General features: G+C 50.4%; 1 protein-coding gene across 1 annotated transcript in view; it reads left to right on the top strand.

Annotated features, from left to right (window-relative positions):
- The window catches only part of SLCO3A1 (solute carrier organic anion transporter family member 3A1), a 374,177-nt gene that overhangs the window by 260,812 nt on the left and 89,404 nt on the right, over nucleotides 1-23,961 (top strand). The window lies entirely within an intron of this gene.

The raw sequence follows: 23,961 nt of genomic DNA, 5'->3' as shown, positions 1-23,961 counted from the left end.
ATTATCTTCATTTCCTGGAGCCATCACAAGAGATTACCATAAACTTGGTGGCTTGGAAAAAGCAGAAATGTCTCTTCTCCTGGTTCTGGAGACCAGAAGTCTGAAATCAAGGTGTCATGGTGCCGCGCTCCCTCCAGAAGCCCCGAAAGAGCATCTTTCCTAGTTTCTTCTAGCCTCTGGTCCCCCTGGGCATCCCGTGGTTTGTGACTGTATCTCTCCAGTCTCTGGCTTCACATGGCCTTCTCCTCTCCGTCTTGTGGTGTTACAAGGACACTTGGATTTAAGGGCCCACTGGGGGACCCAGGATAATCACTTCTTTTTTTAAATTTTTATTTATTTATATTTTTGTTGGCTGCACTGGGTCTTCGTTGCTGTGCCCAGGCTTTCTCTGGTTGCGTTGAACGGGGGCTACCCTATAGTCACCATGCTCAGGCTTCCCGTTGTGGTGGTTCTGGGCTTTCTCGAGTTGCGCTGAGTGGGTGCTGAACTGAAATCGCAGCGCTCAGGCTGCTCGTCGCGGTGGCTGCTCTTGTTCTGGACCACAGGCTCTAGGCACACAGGCTCAGTAGTGGTGGTGCACGGGCTAAGGTGCTCCGTGGCGTGTGGGATCTTCCCAGACCGGGGTCTGAACCCACGTCCCCTGCATTGGCAGGCGCAGTCATGCCCACTGTACTACCGGGGAAGCCCCTAATTACTTCTTGAGATCCTTAATTAATTACATCTGCAAAGACCCCTTTTCCAAATTGTGTTCACCAGGTCTGGAATGTGGACATACCTTTCAGTAGGGGCGAGGGGGCGTCATTCAGCCCACCGTGAAACCTTGCATAGAGATCCACGCGGCACACTGGAAGAGGAGTGGATGTCACAACCGTAGTCTGTGCCCTGCCCTCCACCTGGCAGTGCCTGGCACCAAGGAGCAAGGCTAGAAACCGGAAGTGTAGTAGAGAGAGCGCTGTGGGGGGTTTCAGAGCCAAACCCGAGGCTGGGAAATGAGCCGCGGGCTTGGGTGAGACCACTTAGCCTGTCAGTTCTTGCCTGGCCCCTTGACACCCTGCCCCATGGAAATGGATGGCAGAGGGTATGGACACACACCCGACTGCACGGCGCAGTGGTCAGGAACCAGCGGACCAGGTGGCTAATGGCTTAGAGGCAATCAAGCTTCTCGAGTTGTAGTGATCCAGGTTTTCGCCCCCTCCCTGACTTGAGGGTACACCTCAACCTTATTCTCTTCTAAGTGCTAGATGACAATCCATGTTAAACGGTCATGATTTCCCTCCACCCCGCACCACCCCTGTCTGCTTGCTCCATAAGTTGGAGGTGGGCAGAGGGGAGATGGGCTGCAGCCTGGCTGCTGCAGAGCAGGGCTACTGAACCACCACACCAGGAAAGTTCAGGCTGCGTTGTTCTTTGCCGTGAGGGCTGTCCTGTGCATCGTAGACTGTTCAACAGCATTCCTGGCCTCTGCCCCACAAGACTCCCGGCACCTGCTCTGACAGCCGCAGAGCCTTTGCCAGCTCTGGGTCCCAGCATGGTGCCGCCTCCCTGTCTCGCGCGGCGAGCAAGCACTTATGTCCGGTCTGTGCTTGCCTCACCGTGTCCTGTATTGATGACATCCCCCAATCCAATCAGCCTCCCCACCCTATCGAGAAACCACAGAGGAAATGAAGCTGGTGGGGCGTGCCTGTTCTCGGGTGCTCTGCAGACTTCTGACGGTGATAGCTCTCTTCGCTGAGAACATGTGGACCCAGTGCTGAGTACCCCACCCTTGAATTCCACCAGGAATTCAAATTCAAAATCAACAAGCAGCCAGGCCCCCTTAGTGATGAATCGGGGTGAAATTGGCCTGTCACTCACACCTCAAGCATCTTGCACTGTTCTCTAAGCAGAACCGCTGTCCCCGGGACACTGTTGGCGGTGAGGCTGGAGACGAACAGTGCAGCCGCTGGGTCCCCCCAGTGTCACCTTTTCTCCTGTCTGTCTTGCCCACGATGGGACCTCGGAATGCCCAGCCGTGCCTCTCAAGGGAGAGATTTCTCTACCTTTTTTTAAGCATTTATTTTTATTTTGGGTGTGCTGGGTCTTTGCTGCTGGGCTCGGGCTTTCTCTAGTCACATTGAGCGGCAGCTACCCTTCGTTGCAGTGTGTGCACTTCTCCTGTTGTACAGCACGGGCTCTAGGGTCGCAGGCTGCAGTAGTGGTGGCTCATGGGCCCTGGAGCACACTGGCCTTCTCTAGCTGCAGCTCCTGGGCTCAGCAGTTGCCACATACAGGCTCTAGGGAGTGGACTCAGCAGTAGCTTAGTTGCCCTGAAGCATATGGGATCCTCCCAGACCAGGGATCGAACTCGTGGGAAATCTGAGAGATCTCTCTTCTGGGGCACCTTTCAGAGCCGCAGTGCAATCCAATCCTGTGGCGGCAGGACTCAGTTCTGATGGCGGGATTTCTGCCCAGCTTCTGTCTCCGCCTTGTATCTATGAATACCCACTGGGCTTCTGAGCATTTGCTCAAGTGGAGGCCCTCCTACTCATATTCCGTGGGCCCGAATCCACTGATAACCTGATGGGCAGCACCCTGAGGCCTCCGCCAGCCCATCCCGGCCCGCCTCTGACCCTGTGCTTACCCTGGGTCTGCACTCACCAGCCTTCTTGGGCACCAAGCTTACTGCTGATGCGTGTACCTCTCCCACCTGTCAGTGGACACTCAGTGGGGGACTAGCCAGGTCCCCGCCTGCCTCAGTGACCCCAGCCTGCTCTCAGAGGCCAGTCCACCCAGCACTGTGAGGACTTGTACAGCCTGGCACCCCGACCCTGCCCATGGCGCTGGCCATCCCAGATTTGGACTTTGTGTTGTAAAGTAGGGCACTCTGACTTCGTCTCGAGCAAGGGAAACGTGTGATTCAACAAGCTTTAGGAAGATGGATTGAGTCAAGCACGGACTGTGTGGGTTGGGGAATTCAAGGCACTGTGATTGCGGGGTGTAACCAGTTATGCCAAGGCCTCTCTCCCCCTGCCCTGGTATTTTGGACCCAGTTGTGTTCTTGATGACACACCATGAGGACCTTCGCTGATGGCCGCAGGGCTGATGGCCGTGTCATTTGCCCCAGCATGTCTTCCTACAGACAGGGAAGGTACCCTCCCAGGAGCAGGTGGGGAACTGTCCTGCCTTGCACGGCACAGGCACCTCCCCTCTCCTCCAATCCGTCCAGGGTTTGAGCAGGTGTCTGACTCCCTCTGGTGATGGGAAGATACTTGAGCACCCCCCATTTCCCCTGATGGTGGAAAGCACGCTTGCTGAGGACTGGTAAACTGAGGGTCCCCACAGAGCCCCCAAGCTGAGTAAATGTGTATCTCATATATACGTGTGACACATATAATCAGTATATATATATTGAGTGTGTGACACGCACACTCAGCCCGGGGGGCCCTCTGGGGTCCAGGCTCTCCCTCTGGACCCCAAGCACACACCAGTTCCTTTAGAATAACTAGAAGGATTTTAATGACCTGTGACCCTTTCTACCACCCTTCCCTCCTGCCCAGTGGTGGGTGGGAGGAAGTGCAGGATTTGGGGGCCCACAGAACCCCAGCTCCTCTCTGCTTGTGTGGGCTCAGGCTGGTGACCCAGCTTCTCTGGGCCTTGGTTTCTTCCTTTGTAAACTGGAGGTGACAAGAAGCAGGTCTCAGAGTTATCACGAGGGTTCGATCATTTACCAGGCCTAGAGCACCCAACTCCCAAGAGGTGCTTAATGAAGAATTACCTCATTATCGTAACCAGCAGCGATGTCTGTGTGGCTGCATAAAAATGGAGTGAGCTTCCCGTTCCTGAGCAGTGAAGACCAATGAGGACCCCTCCTGTGGACAGCGAAGCACTTTGGTGAATGAGATGGGAAATGCTTACTGAGGTCTGAGAGCTGACCCACGGGAGCTTCCTATCCTCCCCGCTCCACAGGGCCTGGGCCCAACCTCCAACTGTGGGCCCTGCTGCCTCCCTGGGGCCTGGGCCCGTTCCTGTGATCCTCCAAGCCTCAGTGACCTCACCGCAGTGTCCTCTCCCTCCGGGAGCCACTCCGAGGCCACTGAGAAGGTTCACTGAGGTTCCAGAGTCCTTTGAAGATACAGGCTGTGCCCGTTGGGTTACAAGATAGGAGCTCTCCATCAAGTCTCTTCTCTTCGAAAAGCAGCTGGTGGAGGCCAGGGGAGGCTGCTCGGGGTCAAGTCCAGCGGGTCCACCGGGTGGTGACCCACTTCTCATGCTGGGGTCCAAGATGCAGCCCCCCGAGGGAGGGAGGCCGACCTGCATCTCATGCGTGTGTGCTCAGTTGCTAACTCGTGTGTCTGACTCTTGCGACCCCATGGACCATCGCCCGCCAGGCTCCTCTGTCCATGGAAATCTCTAAGAATACTGGAGAGCATTGCCATGCCCTCCTCCAGGGGAGCTTTCTGACCCAGGGACTGCACCCACGTCTCTTAAGTCCCCTGCATTGACAGGCAGTTTCTTTACCACTAGCGCCACCTGGGAAGCCCCACATGCGTGCTCAACCAGAGACCCCTTGCCTTCAGTGGCGTCTAATTCATCCTATCCTCATCCCTCCCCCTCGGCCCTCTCTGAATCACCACTGGACTCCCTGATCCTTCTCCCTCTGCAGCAGGATGTCTGGGCTCCAGGCTCACCCTCCTGACACACAGCTCTAGAGGACACACCTGGGCCCAGGAGCTGCCCAGGTTCCCACCGCCCGACCTCGGGGAGGCTGTGTCCACCTCTCATCCTGGCCTCACCCCCTCTCCGCCTGTGCCCACTCTCTCTCCCAGGCCATCCTCTCCCCTCCTTCCCCCATTTTCTTAAAGCCTTTGTCTTTGTTCTTTTCTTAAAATCATTTATTTATTTGGCTGCTTTGGGTCTTAGCTGCAGCGGGTGGGATGTTTCATTGTGGTACGTGGGGTCTCTGGTTGTGGGGTGCAGGGCCCCTGGTTGTGGGGTGCAGGGTCTCTAGTTGTGGGACACAACTCAGTTGCTCCAAGGCATATGGGATCTTAGTTCCCCTACCAGGGATCAAACCCACACCTCCTGCACTGCAAGGTGGGTTCTTAACCACTGGACCACCAGGGAAGTCCCCGCTCTGTCTCTGTGGTTATTTCTGCTTCCCGCTTGCTGTCTGTGAATCGTCGGCAAGTCACTTCGTCTCTCCGTACCTCTGTCTCCTGGAGTGTCCCTGCTGGTAAGGCCATGGTGAGGATTAAACGCCTGGGAAGGCAGGTCCCCGGCCTTCAGCTGGCCATGTGTCTGTGCCATCTCCACCCCATCATCGTCACTTGTCATAACTTGATTTTGATGCTCAGCAACGCTTATCTGATTTTCTGCGGTTCTATCACACGGAAGCTCACGCCCTGCATAAGAACCGCTGGTCTTGGGTGCAACACTCAGCAAACACCTTGGGTCAGCCAGAAAGTTCATTCGGGTTTTTCTGAATGATAATACAGAAAAACAGAAACGAACTTTTTGGCCAACCCCATACTTCCATGGACACAGGGCGGGTTTCAGACATGAGAAATAAGACGAGGGTCCCACACAGGCAGGAGGAGAGAGCCCCCTGCGGGCTTTACCTGTGCTTCCAGCCCTACCCACCAGCTTCCCTGATGGCTCAGGGAAGAGCTCTGAGTAAAGAATTCCTGGTAAAGAACCCGCCTGCAATAACGGAGACCCGAGTTCAAACCCTGGGCTGGGAAGATCCCCTGGAGAAGGGAACGGTTACCCACTCCAGTATTCTGGCCTAGAGAATTCCATGGACTGTATAGTCCATGGGGTCGCAGAGAGTCAGACACCACTGAGCCACTTTCACTTTCAGCCCTTCCCAGGGCGTGACACCCACTGAGGGCTGCTTGTCAGTTCCCTCCTGAAGCCTGGGCGTCCTTGGATGGTTTTGTTCATGTTTGGGGCTGCACTTCTGCGTCTGGATGGCACTCTGCATTTCCTAGGACCTTCTCACGAACTGTCACGTGGGACCCTCACACCCGTCTCGGGAGGTGTGTTGCTTACTAGGACTGCTTTAACAGACCGGCTGACTTACATGATAGGCACCGTGCAGTATCTCTGCACAGAGGAACAGGCTCTCCCACCGTTCTGGAGGATGGAAGCCCAAGATCACGGTGTCCTCCAGGTTGGTTTCTCCTGAGGCCTCTCTCCTCGGCTTGCAGACGGGGCCTTCTCCCGGGGTATCATGTACATTTTCTCCACGTGTGCCCCCTGTTATCTCTTCCTCTTCTTCTAAGGATACCAGTCGTGGTGAATCAGGATCCATCCTACAGAGAGTGAAAGTGTTAGTCGCTGAGTCGTGTCCAATTCTTTGCAATCACGTGGACTACAGCCTGCCAGGCTTCTCTGTCCGTGGGATTCTCCAGGAAGGAATACTGGAGTGGGTTGCCTTGTCCTTCTCCAGGGGGGGTCTTCCTGACCCAGGGGTTAAACCCGGTGTTCTGCAGTGGCAGGCAGATTCTTTACCACTGAGCCACCTTGGAGGTCCCTTTTTAGCTTGACCACCTCCTTAAAGGTCCTGTCTGCAAATACAGCGCCATTCTGAAGGACCTGGGGGTTGGGACATCAACAAATGAATTGAAGGATGGGGGCAGGAGCACAATTCAGCCCATAGCAGGAGGTAGGCAAGGCAGGTTGCTGCCCGTTTTACAGCTGGAGATGCCAAGGCTGGGAGAGGGTGAGTGCCTCGAGCCCTGCCTCCTGCTGCTGCCAGGAAGCCCAGGCTGAGGCTGGGAGGGCAGACACTGGACTCCAGGGTCCTCCACGCTCCACTGCCCCTGCTGGCCTCCAGCAGCAGGGACGACAGGAAGCTGTGAACCCAGCCACCCTGTGAGCTCAGACCATCTCTAGACAGACCTTCTGGGAAGACCCTAGTCAGCTCGCAAACAGGATGTGGGCCTTTCAGGAAGGCGCTCCCTGCTGTTGATTTGAGTGGGTTTCCTGCCCGTGTGGCTTGTGGCTTCCTAGCTGTCACCCTGCTCATCACGTCTTCTCATCTCACCAGCCAGTGTGGTCTCAGCCCTCGGAGCCCCAGGGGTTTTCCAGGGGTTTTCGTGGGACGTGGGGGAGGACGGGGGTGCCCTCCCTCCCCCTGAAGAGAGCCGGCCAGCTCCAGCAGCGCCTCTTGGTACCTGCCGTGTACACAGAAGGCTACGGGAAGGTTTGATGGTTGCTCCGTTGATGATACAGGCTTCCCAGGTGGCTCACATGGTAAAGAACCTGCCTGACAACGCAGGAGATGTAAGAGAGGCAGGCTCGATCCCTGGGTCGGGGAGATCCCCCTGGAGGAGGGCATGGCACCCACTCCAGTGTTCTCTCCAGGAGGACCCCACGGACAGAGGAGCCTGGAGGGTCACAGGGTCAGGCAGGACTGAGCATGTCCATCTCTGATATGTCAGCCCCCGGGGGCACTGACTGGGGGACCCCTGTGCTCTAGTCGGGGGCACAGCTGTGGTGACATGCAGGACCGCTCAGGCTGGCTGCACAAGAGGGACTTGGGTTCTGCCTCCAAGCTCTAAGCCACGCTCGGCTCCCGGCCGCCCCTCCGTCTCGCAGGCCTGACATCAGTTAGTGTTGACATCCTTCCCTTCTGCCACGTGTCCACATGTGTTTTGGGGTCCCAGCTGGTTCCTTGCACAAGGTCATCAGAAGCAGAGCCCAAAGCTTCTCAACTTGGCTGCACAAAGAATCACTTGGAGAGCTTGGAAAAAAGCCCACTGTCTAGGCTGCACCCCAGACCAGCTCCATCAGATCTTGCAGGGAGTGGGCAGGACTGAGGCATTAGTTTGTTTTTTTTTTTTAAGTTTCCCAGGTGACTCCAATACATGCCTGACTTTGAGACCCAGGGACCTAGCCGGCCTTGGAGGCGACAGGTATGATCCTGTGGGTGGGGAGGGGCATGTAAGTTCCGGCATGTGCCATGAAGCCTTAGCAGCTTGGTGTCTGGTTTATAAACTTTGCCATGAGGATAATTCTATGACACAAATTGCATTTGGCGTCTTGCCCCTAATCTGTTTAGGGGGTGGTCACCCCCCCTCCCTGCCCCCCCAACCTCCCCCTCAGAAATAAGCAAGTTTGGTTACGTCACGCTGTCAAGCTGCTGGCAGCAGCCCCGGATAAATAGGTATTGAATGTTTTGCGGGCTTCCTGTTCATGCATTCATGTTTTATTCATGCACGTATGAAGCCGAATGTTCCCTTCTTAGGGGGGAAATTACAGCCTGCAGGTTTCAAGACAGAAGAATACATTAGTATAAACTGGGGGCACGGAGGCAGGTGAGACACAGAGGAGCCGTGCTCTGATGAGGGTTTGGTGGGCAGGTGGGCACAGAGGGCAAGGATGAGCTAGTCAGTGTACGCGGTCAGGACTCTTTCTTCTGGGCTGGTGCTGCCCCCTTGTGGGCAAGAGTCGCAGTCCACCCCAGCCGTTCTGTGAGGCAGATACTCTTTTTTTTTTTTTTTTTCCTAACTTTTTATTTTGTATTGGAGTATAGCTGGCTCATACCTACAAAGAATCTGCCTGCAATGCAGGAGACCCGGGTTCAGTCCCTGGGTCTGGAAAATCCCCTGAAGAAGGGCATGGAAACCTACTCCAGTATTCTTGCCTGGAGAATCGCCACGGACAAAGGAGCCTGGCAGGCTGCAGTCCATGGGGTCACAAAGAGTCAAAGCGACTGACACACAGACACACACAGGTGATGAACAAGGCTGTGACAGTTTCAGGTGAATAGTGAAGGCAGGCAGCAACACATACACGTGTGTCCATTCTCTGCCCAGTGCCCCTCCCATCCATGTTGCCGCATAACGTTGAGTAGAGTTTCTTGTGCACAGAACATCATTGTTGGTTATCCATTTTAGATATAGACAGATATTCTTGATCTAGACTCAGCACTGGCAAATGAGTCATTTGGAAATCAAGAAGTGTGATCAGGGTCCCAGCCTAGGGCTGGCTGATTCCAGAGACTTCACTGCTGTACCATGATGTCCTGTCTGTCCTTTCTCTAAGAACCTAAGTGGTCCTGGAGGCCCGTGTTCAAATCCACCTCCAGCAAGTACTAGCTGTGTGGCCTTGGGGCAATCGATTAACCTCTCTGAGCTTCTGTTTTCTCATCTGCAAAAAGAGTTTCACAATATGTCCCTTACCAAATGGCCATGAGAATTTTTGTTTGACCTCAAGTACACAGAAGGGAAAAGACTCAGCAATTGTCTCAGGATGCTCAGTCCAGTCGCTCAGTCATGTCCTACTCTTTGCCACCCCACGGACTGCAGCACACCAGGCTTCCCTGTCCATCACCACCTCCCAGAGCTTGCTCAAACTCATGTCCATCAGGGCGGTGATGCCATCCAACCATCTCATCCTCTGCAGTCTCCTTCTCCCGCCTTCAATCTTTCATCAGGGTCTTTTTCAATGAGTCAGTTCTTCACATCAGGTGGCCAAAGTATTGGCATTTCAGCTTCAGCATCAGTCCTTCCAATGAATATTCAGGGCTGATTTCCTTCCCTTTTTTCCTCAGGATGATAGGATATTAGTAAATCATTCCCTTTTCTGAATGTATTACTTTTTTTTTTTTTAACTAAAGTACGGTTGGCTTATAATATTGTGTTACTTTCAAGTATATAGCATAGTGATTTTCTTTTCAGATTATATTCCATTATAGGTTATTACAAGATACTGGGTGTAATTTCCTGAGCTATACAGTAAATCTCTGTTGCTTATCTATTTTATGTACACTAATAATGAAATGGAGCTTCCCTGGTGGCTCAGTGGTAAAGAATTCGCCTGCCAGTGCTGGAGACGTGGGTTCCATCCCTGGGTTGGGAAGATCCCCTGGAGAAGGAAATGGCATCCCACTCCAATATTCTTGCCTGGGAAATCCCATGGACAGAGGGGCCTGGTGGGCTACAGTCCATGGGGTTGCAGACAGTTAATATACAACTAAGCAACTGAGCACACACAATAGTGAAATATCCGAATGCAGTACTTTCAGAATCAGACAAAAACAAAGGATTCATTAGGCCACTCTCCTTTGAAAAGAGGTCAAAGCACTTACCACTGTGTACCAGCCTGGTGAGACACCGTTGGAGAGACGGTTGTCTTTTCTCAAATCAGGCACATATCAAGCAAATTTCAGGATCCCTCCAGGGAAAACTGTAGACTTCCCTTGAAGGGGCCTTTCTCCTTGTCAAGCACAGAAGCCTGAGCTCCCCCCTCAACCCCCACCCCCACCCTGCTGCTGCTGCTGCTAAGTCACTTCAGTCATGTCCAACTCTGTGCGATCCCGTAGACGTCAGCCTACCAGGCTCCCCCGTCCCTGGGACTCTCCAGGCAAGAACACTGGAGCGGCTTGTCATTTCCTTCTCCAATGCATAAAAGTGAAAGTGAAGTCGCTCAGTCATGTCCGACTCTCTGCGACCCCGTGGACTGCAGCCCACCAGACTCCTCCGTGCATGCTCAGTGCTGTCTCAGTCTTTGCTAAGAAGAGAGGACCAGTGTCCTAGGGTGCCCTCCCTCCTCACAGCCAGGAAGGGATCGGGAGCCAGGCCTTGGGTGCCAGGCATCGCGGCTCTGAATCATATTAGCTTCTTCCTCCACTCTTGCCATGAAGCCAACCGAGAAATACCTGGCTCCTGAAACTCCCTTTTGCCAGCACCTTAAGTTCTATTGCAATAGAGAATTCTCTTCCTTAAAAGTATATTCTTGGGACTTCCCTGGTGATCAGTTGGTTTTAAATCCATCTTCCAGTGCAGGGGACGTGGGTTCAATCCCTAGTCAGGAAACTAAGATCCCATGTGCTGCAGGGCAGCTAAGCTTACGTGCCTCAGCCACTGAGCCTGAGTCCCACAGCTAAAGCAGCCTGCACACCACAGCAAAGACCCAGCTTAGTTAAAAAAGTTTCTAAAGCATTTTCTTTAGAAAATCTTATCATTTGTTTCCAGGCTGTGTTGTATATTCTTTTGTGCGCTTAGTCACTCTGTCGCGTCCGACTTTACGACCCCGTGAACTGTTACCTGCCAGGCTCCTCTGTCCACGGAATTCTCCAGGCAAGAATACTGGAGTGGGTTGCCATGCCCTCCTCCAGGGAATCTTCCCCACCCGGAGACCGAACCCAGGTCTCCCATATTGCGGGCATATTTTTTACCGTCTGAGCCACCAGGGAAGCCCAAACCCGAATCTACTGAGAGTGGGGTTCAAACCCACACGGCCACTAGCCCATTGGATCTCAAGTTCAATGCCCTAACCACGATCTCGGTTGCTACGTATTCTTTTAGAAAGAAAGAGAACTCGCTCAGTCGTGTCCAACTCTTTGTGACCCCATGGACTGGCCCACCAGGATTTTTCAGGCAAGAGTACTGGAGTGGGTTGCCATTTCCTTCTCCAGGGGATCTTCCCGATCCAGGGATCCCCAAGTCTCCCGCATTGCAGGCAGATGCTTTACTGTCTGAGCCACCAGGTAGAGCACTCTTTAAAAAATTAACCTTTTCTATAGGGACAAACTAGAAGGGAATATCTAAATGAATGGGAGTTTCTCTCTGGGTGGTGAGAGATGGCAGTTGTGCCACCTTCCTTGCAATAATAATAGCTCAAATCTATTAAACAGTTAATGTATGCCAGGCACTGTGACACAGAGTCATGACACGCATTCATCACTTCAACCTTGGAACGGCCTTGCAAGGTAGCAACCGTCGTTACCCCACTCAGAGAAGGTAATTAACTTTCCCAAGGTCACACAGCTAGTGAGCTGGGCCTCTCTGTGTCCGTGGCCCCTGTGTTGCAGTGCCTCTCCGTCCTGGCTTTATTCTCAGATCATTCTTCAGTGAACGTCTGCATCTTGTACGATGAGGAAAAGGGTTTCTGTTTTCAAATGAACCTGTCCGGTCCCACCAATGCAAAAACATATGGAGCAACTGAAAGACCCCACGTCCTGCATCTAAGACCCAGCATAGCCAAGTTAGTTAATTATCAATGCAAAGAACACATGGGAGAAATGCAATGCAAATGCAGTCATGCCCAAAGGAAAGATGGGAATGCTGACATTTCTATATATTATTCTGTGTAGTCCACATCCTTTGAAATAAGCATCTCTTAGCTAAGTAACCAAAAAAGTAAAACCTGTAAAGCAGAAAAGGAAGTCCTGCTGCCAGAAGTACCAGCAAGGAGCATCACAGTTACTGTTTCTTGAGGACCATCTATGCTCCAGGAAAGATATTATCTGGAGCCTTTGTTGGGTGCTAATGCATTTGCTTCTTAAAGGCTCCTAAGAAGCTGGGGGTTGTCGTGAGCGCATTTTACAGAGTTGGAAACTGAGGTACAGGGAGCGTTTGTGTTGCACTCACAGACACACAGGGCACATTGAAGCCTGATGCTGTCTTTCCTGTCACGTGCTGACTCAGCCTCCAGGCAAGTATGGTCCCTGTCCTGTTCCCCCCGTGACCCTCAGAGATATTAATGGATGCATCTGACTACAGAGTGAGTGGATGTGCTGGGAGAAACCCCTGGACTTCTGGACTGCCTTTTTTGCTTTTGCTTCCAGCAATATACAGAGTTTGTGCCTTCTGCTCCTCAGGGACAGCCTTTGCCCCTGTGTCCCTGTCTTGATGGGCTCTTGGCACAGAAGCCAGTCCCCATGTCACACTCCAGCAAAGAAAAGGATGAAACTTAAAGGGGAGAGTCAGCATTTTCTCTTTCACGGGGTACCACGTGTGCGGCTGTCGCTGAGTGACAGGCCTCCTCCACCAGGGGCTAGGAGAGAGCAGGCCTTCAAGTGGGCCTGGCTGCAGAAGACTCGGGGCCCACTGAGCAGGGAAACGGAGTGCCCTCAGCGTCTTTCCTTTCCCTGGGGTCTGCTGGCTCTTCTCCACCCAGCACAGCCACAGAGCATCCGTGGAAACCAGCCTCCCTGATGTGCTGCATCCGGACCGGGCTCACACTGAGCCCTTACATCTGCCTTCACTCACCCCTCCCCACAGGCGCTGTAAAATACATCTTATTACCATCTGCTGTTTTCAGATTTGAAAACACAGAGAGAGCGAGGGCGTTGCCCAGGGCTGCCCACAGTCGCGTGGTGGTACCAGGATTCACACCCAGCCTGGCTCTAGAATCCACACCCACTTCCGGAACCAGATGGTTTCTGTCCGCATCCTCGTAGTGGTGTGAGGTGTGAGTAGCAGCTGGCTACCTGTGAGCGGCAGGGTGTGGGGTTGGGTATGGTTTTCCCTCTTTAACTTTGTTACCTGTGCTGGAGCTAGCTGGATACCAGTGCTGCAGAGGGCATGGGGTCAGCCGTCCCCTGGAAGCCAGGCGTTCTGGAGCAAGTTGCCTAACCTCTGTGAGCCTCAGTTCCTTTTCGGATACAGCTGTGGTGAAGGCAGCTGCCTCGTTGCCTTGTTAGAAGCAATCATGAGATAACGATGAGATAATGGATATAAATCGCATAGTCCAGTCCCTGGCATCATATCAATACAATAAGCACTCGATAAAGAGTCAATAGCCATTTTGCTATAGGTATTTATGTACACACACACGTGTGTGTGTGTATATATGAAATGTAACGATCATATTTCTGTGCAGAGAAAATATTACAACCTAACAAATTGTTGTGAAACAAATATCTACATAGCCTGAAAATAGACCAAATTCAAAGTCAATGCCTAAGAATCCGCCCCACCACCCCCACCTCTGCCTCCTCCATCATAACCCCCTCCTTCCCTCCAGGGCAGCAGTGACCACCATCCCGACCTCTCTGTCATTTATTACCCTGTTTTACCTTTACGGTTTGACTTCCTAGTTGTATCTCTCTCCATGGTTTAATTTTGCTGTTTTCAATTCTGTGTAAGTGGAGTCGCACCAGCGGGTATTCTTGCCTTTGTTCTTTTGGAATTGCATCTTTTAAAAGGAATCCGTGTTACTGATGATGTGCTTTCTTTGCTGTATAATAATCCCGTTACATGAAGATGTCACAGCTTGTTTCCCTGTTGTGCTGTTGGTGGCACTGGTTGTTTCTAGTTCGAGGACCTTACAGTATTGGGATGCCCATTCCTGGATGTGTCTCCTACTGCATATCAGACTTTTCTGTAGGGCGTCCGCCTAGGAATTAGGTTTGTGGGTCATTGGGTGAGTTCCTCTTTAATTTTATAGACACTGCCAAAGTTTTGCCAGAATGGTTGTCTAATTTACACTCCTACCAGCAGTGTGCAAGAGTCCAGGTCACCTACATCCTTGCCAACACTGGGTGTTGTCAGGCTCTTCAGTCAGCTGAAAATCTAGTGACATTTCACTGGGCTTATAATTTACACATCCCTGAATTCCAATGAAGTTGAGCATCTTGCCATGTTCCATTGTTCATTTGAGTTTCCTCTTCTGTGAAGCATCTGTTAAGGTTCATGCCCCCTTTTCCGCTGCTTTGTCTTTTTCTTTCCCAGTTTTAAAAATGATTGTGTTTATTTGGCTGCACTGGGTCTTCACTGCTCTGCGGGCTTTCCTCTAGCTGCGTGAGCCAGGGCTACTCTAGTTGTGATGCGTGGACCCCTCACTGCAGGAGCTTCTCTTGTTGCAGAGTACAGGCTCTAGAAGGTTCAGGCTTCAGCAGTTGTAGCTCCCAGGCTCTGGAGCACAAGCTCAGCAGTTGTGGGGTTGCCCCTTGACATGCGGGGTCTTCCCAGACCAGGGATCAAACCCGTGTCTTCTGCATTGACAGGCGGATTCTTTACAGCTGAGCCACCAGGGAGGCCCTACAACTGGTTAGTCCTGTTCTCATTGATTTATAAAAGCTTTTAAATATGGTCTTGATGTGAGCTGTCTTACCCTCGTATACATGTTTTTAAGGATGTATGTTGCATGTATGTTTTCCCACATCTTCGATTTCTTAACTTGCTCTTTTGCTGAATCTAAGGAATGACCTTCTTAATTTTAGTATAGACCAGTTTGTCACGCTTCTCTTTTAGTGGTTTGTGCTTTGTTTGGTTTAAGAACTCTCTCCCTGCCCCCAACATTGTGGCGGTACTTCTGTCTTTTATCTTCCAGCAACTTTATTGTTTTGCTTTTCTCACAGGTCTCTGATCTGCCTGGAACTCATTCTTACATGCGTTGGGCAGCTGATTTTTTCCCCCTAGGATTTCAAGCTTACTTAGCACCATTTATGGAAGAACCCATCCTTTCCCCCGCTCCTTCGTGTGCACACTTTCCCATAATTTGGGTGTCCACACAAGGATGGACCCGTTTCTGGGCTTTCTCTTCTGCTTCACTTGCATATTTGCTATGCAGCACTCTCTTCTCATCATTACAGCTTTAAAAGCAGGCCTAATGGCCAGTAGGGCAAGTCCTGCCAATTCTCCTTCTTCTTCTTCTTCTTGCAGAGTATCTGGGCTGGTCTTGGCCCTCATTGTTCCTAAGAACAATTTAGAATCAGCATGTCACTTTCTACAGACGCACAAAAGATGTTCTTTAGTATTAGTATTCATATCATATGTCAGTAATAATAATAAAGTTGATTAATTCTTCCTGGACCAGGAAATTCCAAATACACAGAAGTCTCCGTTTGGGTTTGGCAGATTTTTCTGGTTCTGCATGCCTGGCCTGACCTCTTGCTAGAGACTGTCATGTCAGGCCCCTTGGCATACTGCATCTAGAAGGAGGTGCCTCCCCAGTGCTGGGAGAGACACACGCGGAGAACACTGTCCCGGGAAAAGCAGGAGGGACTGAGTCCCAGTCAACGCCAGGTCTGAAAACTGACCTGCAAAAATGTCCCATGGTCACATAATTAGCAAGCAGATTTGTGCAACGTCTTGTTCTTAGAGGTTCACGTGTGTATTAGCAGGTGTTAAGCTCTGAGGTTATCTTCACATTTGCTTAACAATTGCATTTGTTTTCTTATCACTGCTGTAAAAAGTTAGTGGCTTAAGGTAAGCCATATATGATCTTACATTGTGGGTCAGAAGTCCACTATGGGTCTCGCTGAGCTAAAAATGAAGGCGTTGGCAGGACTGCCTTCCTTCTAGAGGATCCGTTCTGGAGGGGAGAGCCCCTTTTCTTTCCTTTCCCGGCTCCCGAGGGCACCCACATTCTTGGGCTCAAGGCCCTGTCTTCCATCTGCAAAGCCAGCAGTGACTAGTCAAGTCTTTCTCATGATGCCACAGCTCTGGTTCTGTGATCTCATCTCCTTCTATGACTCTGAGTTGTCTTCTTCCTCCTTCCACGTGTAAAGGTGATTACATTTGCGGAGTCTGGTGGGCAACAGTCCATGGCGTCACAAAGTGTTGGACATGACCTAGCGACTAAATAACAAACGTGATTACAGAGGCCTGCAGGGGTAATCAACATAATCTCTTTGTTTTAAAGTCAGCTGATTAGTGACCTTAATTCCATCTGTAGCCTTTGTTCTCTTTGGTCAGTTATGATAACAGGTTCCAGGGATTAAGACATGGACATCTTTGGTGAGTCTTATTTTGCCCTCTGCACGATGGAAGCCTTAGCCTGCAAGTCCTCTCACCCCAGCTTGCTAGCACGCATAATGTCGAGCTCTGTGATTTACAGCACATGGCACAGTGGGTGGTCTTTCTATAGCTCCGCCCTGTTAGGCCCTGTCCTCTTCGGCACCGACATCATATGGTAGGTCAATTTGTTTATGGCCTTTCTTCTTCCCAAATACAAACTCCACAAAAAAAAATCAGGGACTTTTTCTGTTTTTTCCACAGCCATATCTCAGCTCCTTGAGCAGTGCCTGGCACCTGTAGGTTCCATTATGTATTATTTTTCTCTTTCTTTTTTAGTTTTAAAATTATGAAAATGTGATAACACTTTTACGGGAGACTGGGAAAATAGAGAACAAAGTTATGTATAGTTCCACTATATATTACAATTATTTTTTAAATAGAGAAATTGAGATTTTTAGTTGGAGTTTCGAATGGTTGGAAGTCTCTCCAATAAGACAGCAAGCTGCTCCAGGGCAAATCCTGTCCAGTTCATCTCTTCTTCCCCAGTGTCCAGAGCTGACTGGTTCTAAGTCAGAAAATTGTACAACATGGGCGGCAGGTTTACACCAGAGATTCCCAACTTTCTTGGTTCATTGTACCCTTGAAGTGAAGTGAAAGTCACTCAGTTGTGCCCGACTCTTTGCGACCCCATGGACTATACAGTCCGTGGAGTTCTCCAGGCCAGGATACTGGAGTGGGCAGCCATTTCCTTCTACATTGTACCCTTAGTGTTTTATTTTGCACAGAGCCCTGCGTCTGCAAGATAGACCCAGTCTTTGTGGCTTATCAAGCTGTTCGCTTCAAACGACTTAATGGAATACGTGTCTGGAAAAATAAGACACATTACTTGAAAGAAAAAATATGTATATATTTTTTAATTTTAAAAGTATTTATTTACTTGGCTGTGTTGGATCTCAGTTGTGGCATCTGGGATCTCATTCCCTGACCAGGGAGTGAACCCAAGCCCCCTGCATTGGGAGCGTGGAGTCCTAGCCGCTGAACCACCAGGGAGGTCCCATCTATTTTGTTTTTAAGTAAGCACGATTACTCACTAATAGGCTGTGTGTCCCTGCTGGGAACTACACAGCTTCTTAAGCCTTGGAATCAGGTGGGACTCCGCCACCCTCATATCCTTTGTTCTACATTGATTTCCACACCATGTTTGCTGTTTATCACAGCAACTACTCAGTTCACAAAGACAGGATGTAGTTGAATGTAGCTCAATCCAGTGTTGAAACCATAAGCTACCTTGAGCGGGTAGTGGTGAGTAGTTGTACAAGTAGTATCTGACAAATGGCAGATATCACTGGGTTTCCCTCGAAAACTTAAAACATTTTGCTGCGCCCCTGTGAGTTCACAGTTGTATCCTGGGGCGCCTTGGCCCACAGTTTGGGAACTGCAGATGTATACTACCCTAATTTACAGAAGGCCTGTGCTCAGAGCAGCCTGCCGGAATTTGATCACCATGGGAGTCATCCCATCCCCTCTCCCTTCGTTCAGTCATCATGTCCCTGGGAAGCCAGGTTAACATCAGAATGTGCTTGGCGGGTGGGCAGTAAGAGCATGGGGTGGACTCTGGACGGCCAGTCTGTCTGGACCCTTGTGAGGCTTGGGATCACGGCTGCCTCCCACTTCCCTCTCTGGGACCTGGCCTGCCCCCAGCTCCAGCCCCTCTTGCCTGCTACTGGCTTTAGGAAATGAGGCATGGGAGGAGAGCGGAGGACTGGGAACCCAGGTGTGGTGGCCTCCGTTATAGAGGAAGAGACACAGGGGACCCCTATTTAACACTTTCATGACTCTTCCTAGGTGCCAGACCCTGTTCTCAGAGCTTTACATATAGGAGCAAGCTCATTAAGTCCTCCCTGCGGAATAGTCCTGGTATCATTCCCATTTTACAGATGGGGAAAGCTGAGGCACCAGGAAGTGAAACAGACCTTTCCCAGGGTGCCCAGAGCTAGGGAGTGGTGGGGCTGGGATCTGCACCCAGGCGGTCCCCGCTGTCTCCTGAGCTGTCTGAGGGCATGAGAGAAACACGGCTGTGGGGCCCCACTGCGCTGCCTCCTGGCTCCTTTGTTGGGAAGGGAGGTGCTGAACCTTTCCTTCTGCTGTGAAATGGGCCCAGGAGACTCCCCCATCGGGGTCACTGAACAGATTACAGGAGATTAAGTTTGTAAAGCAGCAGGCTCAGGGGGCAGCACAGGAGGGGGCCACTCTGCTTTCTCTGATCTCTGCCTCTCAGGCTCCCCTCCTGCGCATACAGCCTGGCAGACAGTAGGGGGCAGCAACGCGCCACTGAGTAACCTACACCCCCACCCGCCCTACAGCGACCCCAGGACCTGGAGGTCCTCACCATTTAACACAGGGATGTTGGGTGGATTTTAGTGCTGGACCATCTGTCTTTTTAAACAGGACAGCTGTGGGGTTTTTTTTTGGGGGGGGGGAAGGGGGTGGGGGGTGGTTGTTAAACTAGAGGAAAATCACAGCCTGGTGGAATGAATCGGCAAGAGAGCGAGGAAGCACATCCCGAAGTGCCTTTCTGTAAGATCACAGCTGGCTCTCAGGGGAACAGCACCCTCTGCAGACCCAGGACTGTGCTCTCTGATGCTGCGTGATCTGAGCTGTTACCCTGAGCTATTTCTGCAGCAGAAGGGGTGCTTCCTGATGCATGAAGCCACCCCCACTACTGGATCATCCCTTGGAGAACATTCTGGAACCTGTTGCTGCTACAGGTTCACTTGGCATATCTCTGAGGAAGAGCTGCGTTTTAAAAAATGTACCCAGAGACCATGGATAGCTGTACGTGTACGGCTGAGTTCCTTCACTGTTCACTGCAACTATCCCAGCATCATTTGTTCATTGGCTGTACCCCAAATTGAAATAAAAGGTTTAAAATAAAAAAGATAAATTAAAGATGTCCCCAAAGATTTCAAACAAGGAGGGGGTGCCCGTTGTACAAAAATGCACGTCATACATCTTTTTTTTTTTTTTCTTCTTGTTTTGGGATGAGATTCTATGACTTTTCTTTTTTTCATAGTTTATTTATTTTTATTTTTTGACCGTGATTTGTCTTTGTTGCTACGCAGACTTTTCTCTACCGGTGGCAAGTGGGGGCTGGCTGCTCTCTAGCTGCGGCGACGGGCTTCTCATTGCTGTGGCTTCTCCGGACGCAGAGCGTGGTTGCTGAGGCGTGCGGGCTTCCGTAGCTGCGGCACACGGGCTCAGCAGCTGCTATGCCCAGGCTCTAGAGCACGTGCTCAGTAGCTGTGGCTCCCAGGCTCTAGAGCACAATAGTGGCGCACGGGCTTAGTTGCCCCGCGACATGCAGGATCTTCCGGAATCAGGGATCGAACCGGTGTCTCCTGCATTGGCAGACGGATTCTTTACCCCTGAGCCACCAGGGAAGCCATGCTATCGGGTTTCTTTGGGAGAGTTCTGTCCTGTTAAAATGGAGAGCCACAGTCCAGCATTTCAGAGACCCGAGCCCTGCCCTAGAGGAACCGGATGGACCGGGCACCTTGGCACGTGGCTCCGTTGCAGTGGCCTCTGCCTGTCGGAGCTACCAGAACGGATGGCTGACCCGTCTGGGCCCCACAGGGCTCCTGTGGGCCCCTGAGCTTGAGGGGTGCCCCCCTTTTGTGTCATAAGTTGCGGAAGGACAGGGCACCCAGGGCCTGGAGTCTCCAGCTTCCCGTGACGCTGGCCAGTCCACACTCTCCGCTACCCCCACGTGGAGGCGGGGTAATATGCTCTCAACACCAGCTCTGAAGCTCATTGGCTGTTTCTTTCCGTTGACACTAAACACTGGGTCCTTTGACCTATTCAAGATTATAATTTTTATTGTTCACTCTGTGGGGGATGGAGCAGTGATTGTTACATTGATTGTGGGGGTATTTAATTTGCATGAAAAGAAGCATGTTATCATGTGAGGAGGGGTGGGGGGGGGCGGTGCTAGAGATCAGAGCAAATGCCAGGAGCATGGAAGGGGAGTCAGAGGGGTGGTTCTGGGCAAGAGAATGATGTCCCTGTCATCAAGTCCCTTTCTTTGGGAACGGCCCAAGTAGTCAGTTTACTTCTTCTAACCGGTGGCTCCCCTCTGCCTTCATCTGTGTGCTGCTCAGAAGGATGTAACTGGCTTCAGGATTTTGCCCTGAAGCAGCAAGTCCTTCAGTCTCCCATGGGAGCTGCTCTTACCTCGGACACCCCCTGTCCACACTCTCGACCCTGTATCTTTCTCAGCATCTCTTCCTGCTTCCCTTTCTTCCATCCACCGAGTAGAGCCAAGATCGGTCTTCTCCCTAACTTGGCCCAGCTAAGGACAGTCCTCCTAATTCTCGCCCATCTTTGAAAGATTCCCTACATTCTCAGTTCAGTTCAGTTCAGTTGCTCAGTCATGTCCGACTCTTTGCGACCCCATGAATCCCAGCACGCCAGGTCTCCCTGTCCAACACCAACTCCCGGAGTTCACTCAGACTCACGTCCATCGAGTCAGTGATGCCGTCCAGCCATCTCATCCTCTGTCATCCCCTTCTCCTCCTGCCCCCAATCCCTCCCAGCATCAAAGTCTTTTCCAGTGAGTCAACTCTTTGCATGAGGTGGCCAAAGTACTGGAGTTTCAGCTTCAGCATCATTCCTTCCAAAGAAATCCCAGGGCTGATCTCCTTCAGAATGGACTGGTTGGATCTCCTTGCAGTCCAAGGGACTCTCAAGAGTCTTCGCCAATGCCACAGGTCAAAAGCATCAATTCTTCGGCACTCAGCTCTCTTCACAGTCCAACTCTCACATCCATACATGACCACTGGAAAAACCATAGCCTTGACTAGATAGACCTGTGTTGGCAAAGTAATCTCTCTGCTTTTCAATATGCTATCTAGGTTGGTCACTGCAATCACCATCTGCAGTGATTTTGGAGCCCCCCAAAATAAAGTCTGACACTGTTTCCACTGTTTCCTCATCTATTTCCCATGAAGTGATGGGACCAGATGCCATGATCTTCGTTTTCTGAGTGTTGAGCTTTAAGCCAACTTTTTCACTCTCCTCTTTCACTTTCGTCAAGAGGCTTTTTAGTTCCTCTTCACTTTCTGCCATAAGGGTGGTGTCATCTGCATATCCCTACGTTTTAGACCCTTCCAAAAACACCCCCACCTCTCTCAATTTTCTCTGTTCAGTTATTTCAACCTAAGTTGTGACAAACCAGAGCCAGTGTTGTAATAAAGTAGGTTTTCCTGCTCTCCAGATTCCTATAAACAGGAATAACTGGGAGACCAGGGTCGCCAGCTGGGTACAGGAGTGGCCATCTTGAGACACTTGAACTTCTAGATTGCTCCAAATCTAAGAGTAGAATTTCACTGAGGGTGGATTCATTCCTCAGTGGAATTCACAGGATTCCATTCCTGTGATGGAAACCATCCTCTTTCATCCCTTCCTTCATCAAACAGCATTCGTCATAAGTCATCTTTAAGTACTTGCTTTGGGATTCTGGGTTCTGGTCTGAAAGTGAAAAAGACCTGGTTTCCTTTGCCAAGTATGTGGAAATCAGTCAAGCTCCTGTCTATAGTTTCTTTTTCCTTTGAGTATAGTTGCTTTACAGTGTTGCCTTGGTTTCTGCTATCCAGCAAAGCGAATCAGTCATATGTACACATACATCACCTCTTTAGATTTCCTTCCCATTTATATCACCACAGAGCACTGAGCAAAGTTCCCTGTGCCACACAGTAGGCTCTCATTAGTTGCTGATTTCATACATAGTATCAATGGTGTGTGCCGTGCTGTGCTAAGTCACTTCAGTTGTGTCCAACTCTGTGTGACCCCATAGACTATAGCCCCCAGGCTCCTCTGTCCATGGGATTCTCCAGGCAAGAATGCTGGAGTGGGTTGCCGTTTCCTTCTCGATCAACAGTGGATATGTGTCGATCCCAGTCTCTGAGTTCATTCCGCCCCACCTTCCCCCTTGGAATCTGCATGTTTGTTCTCTGTCTGTGTCTCTATTTCTTTATCGCCTATAGCATTCTTTAGATTTCACATATAGGCATTAACGTATGGTATTTGTTTTCCTCTTTCTGACTTGCTTCGTTCTGTATAACAGACTCTAGGTCCATCCACATCTCTGCAAAAGGCACCATTCCATTCCTTTTTATGGCTGAGTAATATTCCCTTGGTTTCTAAAGTTTTGTTTTCTTCTCCCTTCCAAGTCAGTGAGCTCCAGGAAGGCTTGGATTTTTATTGTTTGTTTCAACACTGAGTCCCCACCCCTAAGAAGGCTGGTTGGTGCAAAGAAGGAACTCAATAAGTATTGATTGAGTGGATAAGTATTTGAACAGATCCATCTCTGGAGATTTCAGGCTGAGTTAGTCTACTCTGTGAGCAGACCAGAATTACCCTCCATGAGCTCAGATTCCCTCTGGTTGAATCCATCTCCTACCTGTTCTTCATTTGCCCACATAGATAGACCTGTTAGCCTCCACCCTCCAGGCTGTCTTCTTGGGTTGAATTGACCATGTACTGACTGTCCCTACAGGTAACCAGCTTCCTAAGAAAAAGGCATTTCTTTACTGTTACTTTTATTCCTAGGGCCTTGTGAACTGTCAGTGCTCAAGTTGAAATTTGGTTAAGTGGAGAACCAAATGATGGCTTTTTAGTTTGGGCTTATTGTTTTTTCCAGAATGAACCAAAAGTTTTGTGCAAAATTGCAGATACTGTATCTATTAGATACATATCAGGTGGGCCAGAAAGTTTGTTGGGGTTTTCCCACACGCTGTTATAGAAAAACCAGAATGAGTTTTTTGGTGAACCCAGTGCTTAGGCACATGCCTGGTACCATCTTCTCAAGTCCTACGAAAGAGCTTGAGTCCCGAACAGCTGTTACAGCAACAACAGAGAGCAATTCCAAAAATATGAGTGGGAGGGGCCCACAAAACTGAAATTAATAAAATGTCTAATTAAATGTGCTCAAAGCATGCCATTATGTCAGCTTCGTTATGTGCTAAATTTAATGCCCATAAACATTTCATTACATTGGAGAATAATTGGTGGCTTCAACTTTTCTCACTTCATAAGAATTCCTGCGTGTGCACAGTGAAGGCTGAGAAATCTTTGCCAACTGTAAATTAAGTGAATTACATAAAGCCAAATCAATGTGAAAGCAAAATGATAAAAATCCTTCCCAAAATGTTTATGGCAGAAAAACAATATTTCATGATAAACATGGATATATTTTATTGGTCTGATGTGACATGGACTGGAGTCCTCTAAAAGTATACTGGGGGGCCTAGAAATATTTCAGAGCAACCTACAGAAGCTATAGAATTCCTGCGTGATAGTGCTTCAGTAGGGTTTGCAAAAATTAGAATAGTAGCTTTCCCCCGCCTAGGATATTTAGACTAATTCCTCTGAAATCATTTGTCTAATCAAACCTCTCATCTGATCAGTGTAAAACAGCTTTCTAGCGTTTTGACATTTTTGCTCATTGAAT

The sequence above is a fragment of the Capricornis sumatraensis genome, chromosome 19 (genome assembly GCF_032405125.1).
Source record: "Capricornis sumatraensis isolate serow.1 chromosome 19, serow.2, whole genome shotgun sequence".
In the NCBI taxonomy this organism is placed as follows: Eukaryota; Metazoa; Chordata; class Mammalia; order Artiodactyla; family Bovidae; genus Capricornis; species Capricornis sumatraensis.
Note: the sequence above shows the minus strand (reverse complement) of the source record. Positions and strands in the feature narration are given on the sequence as shown.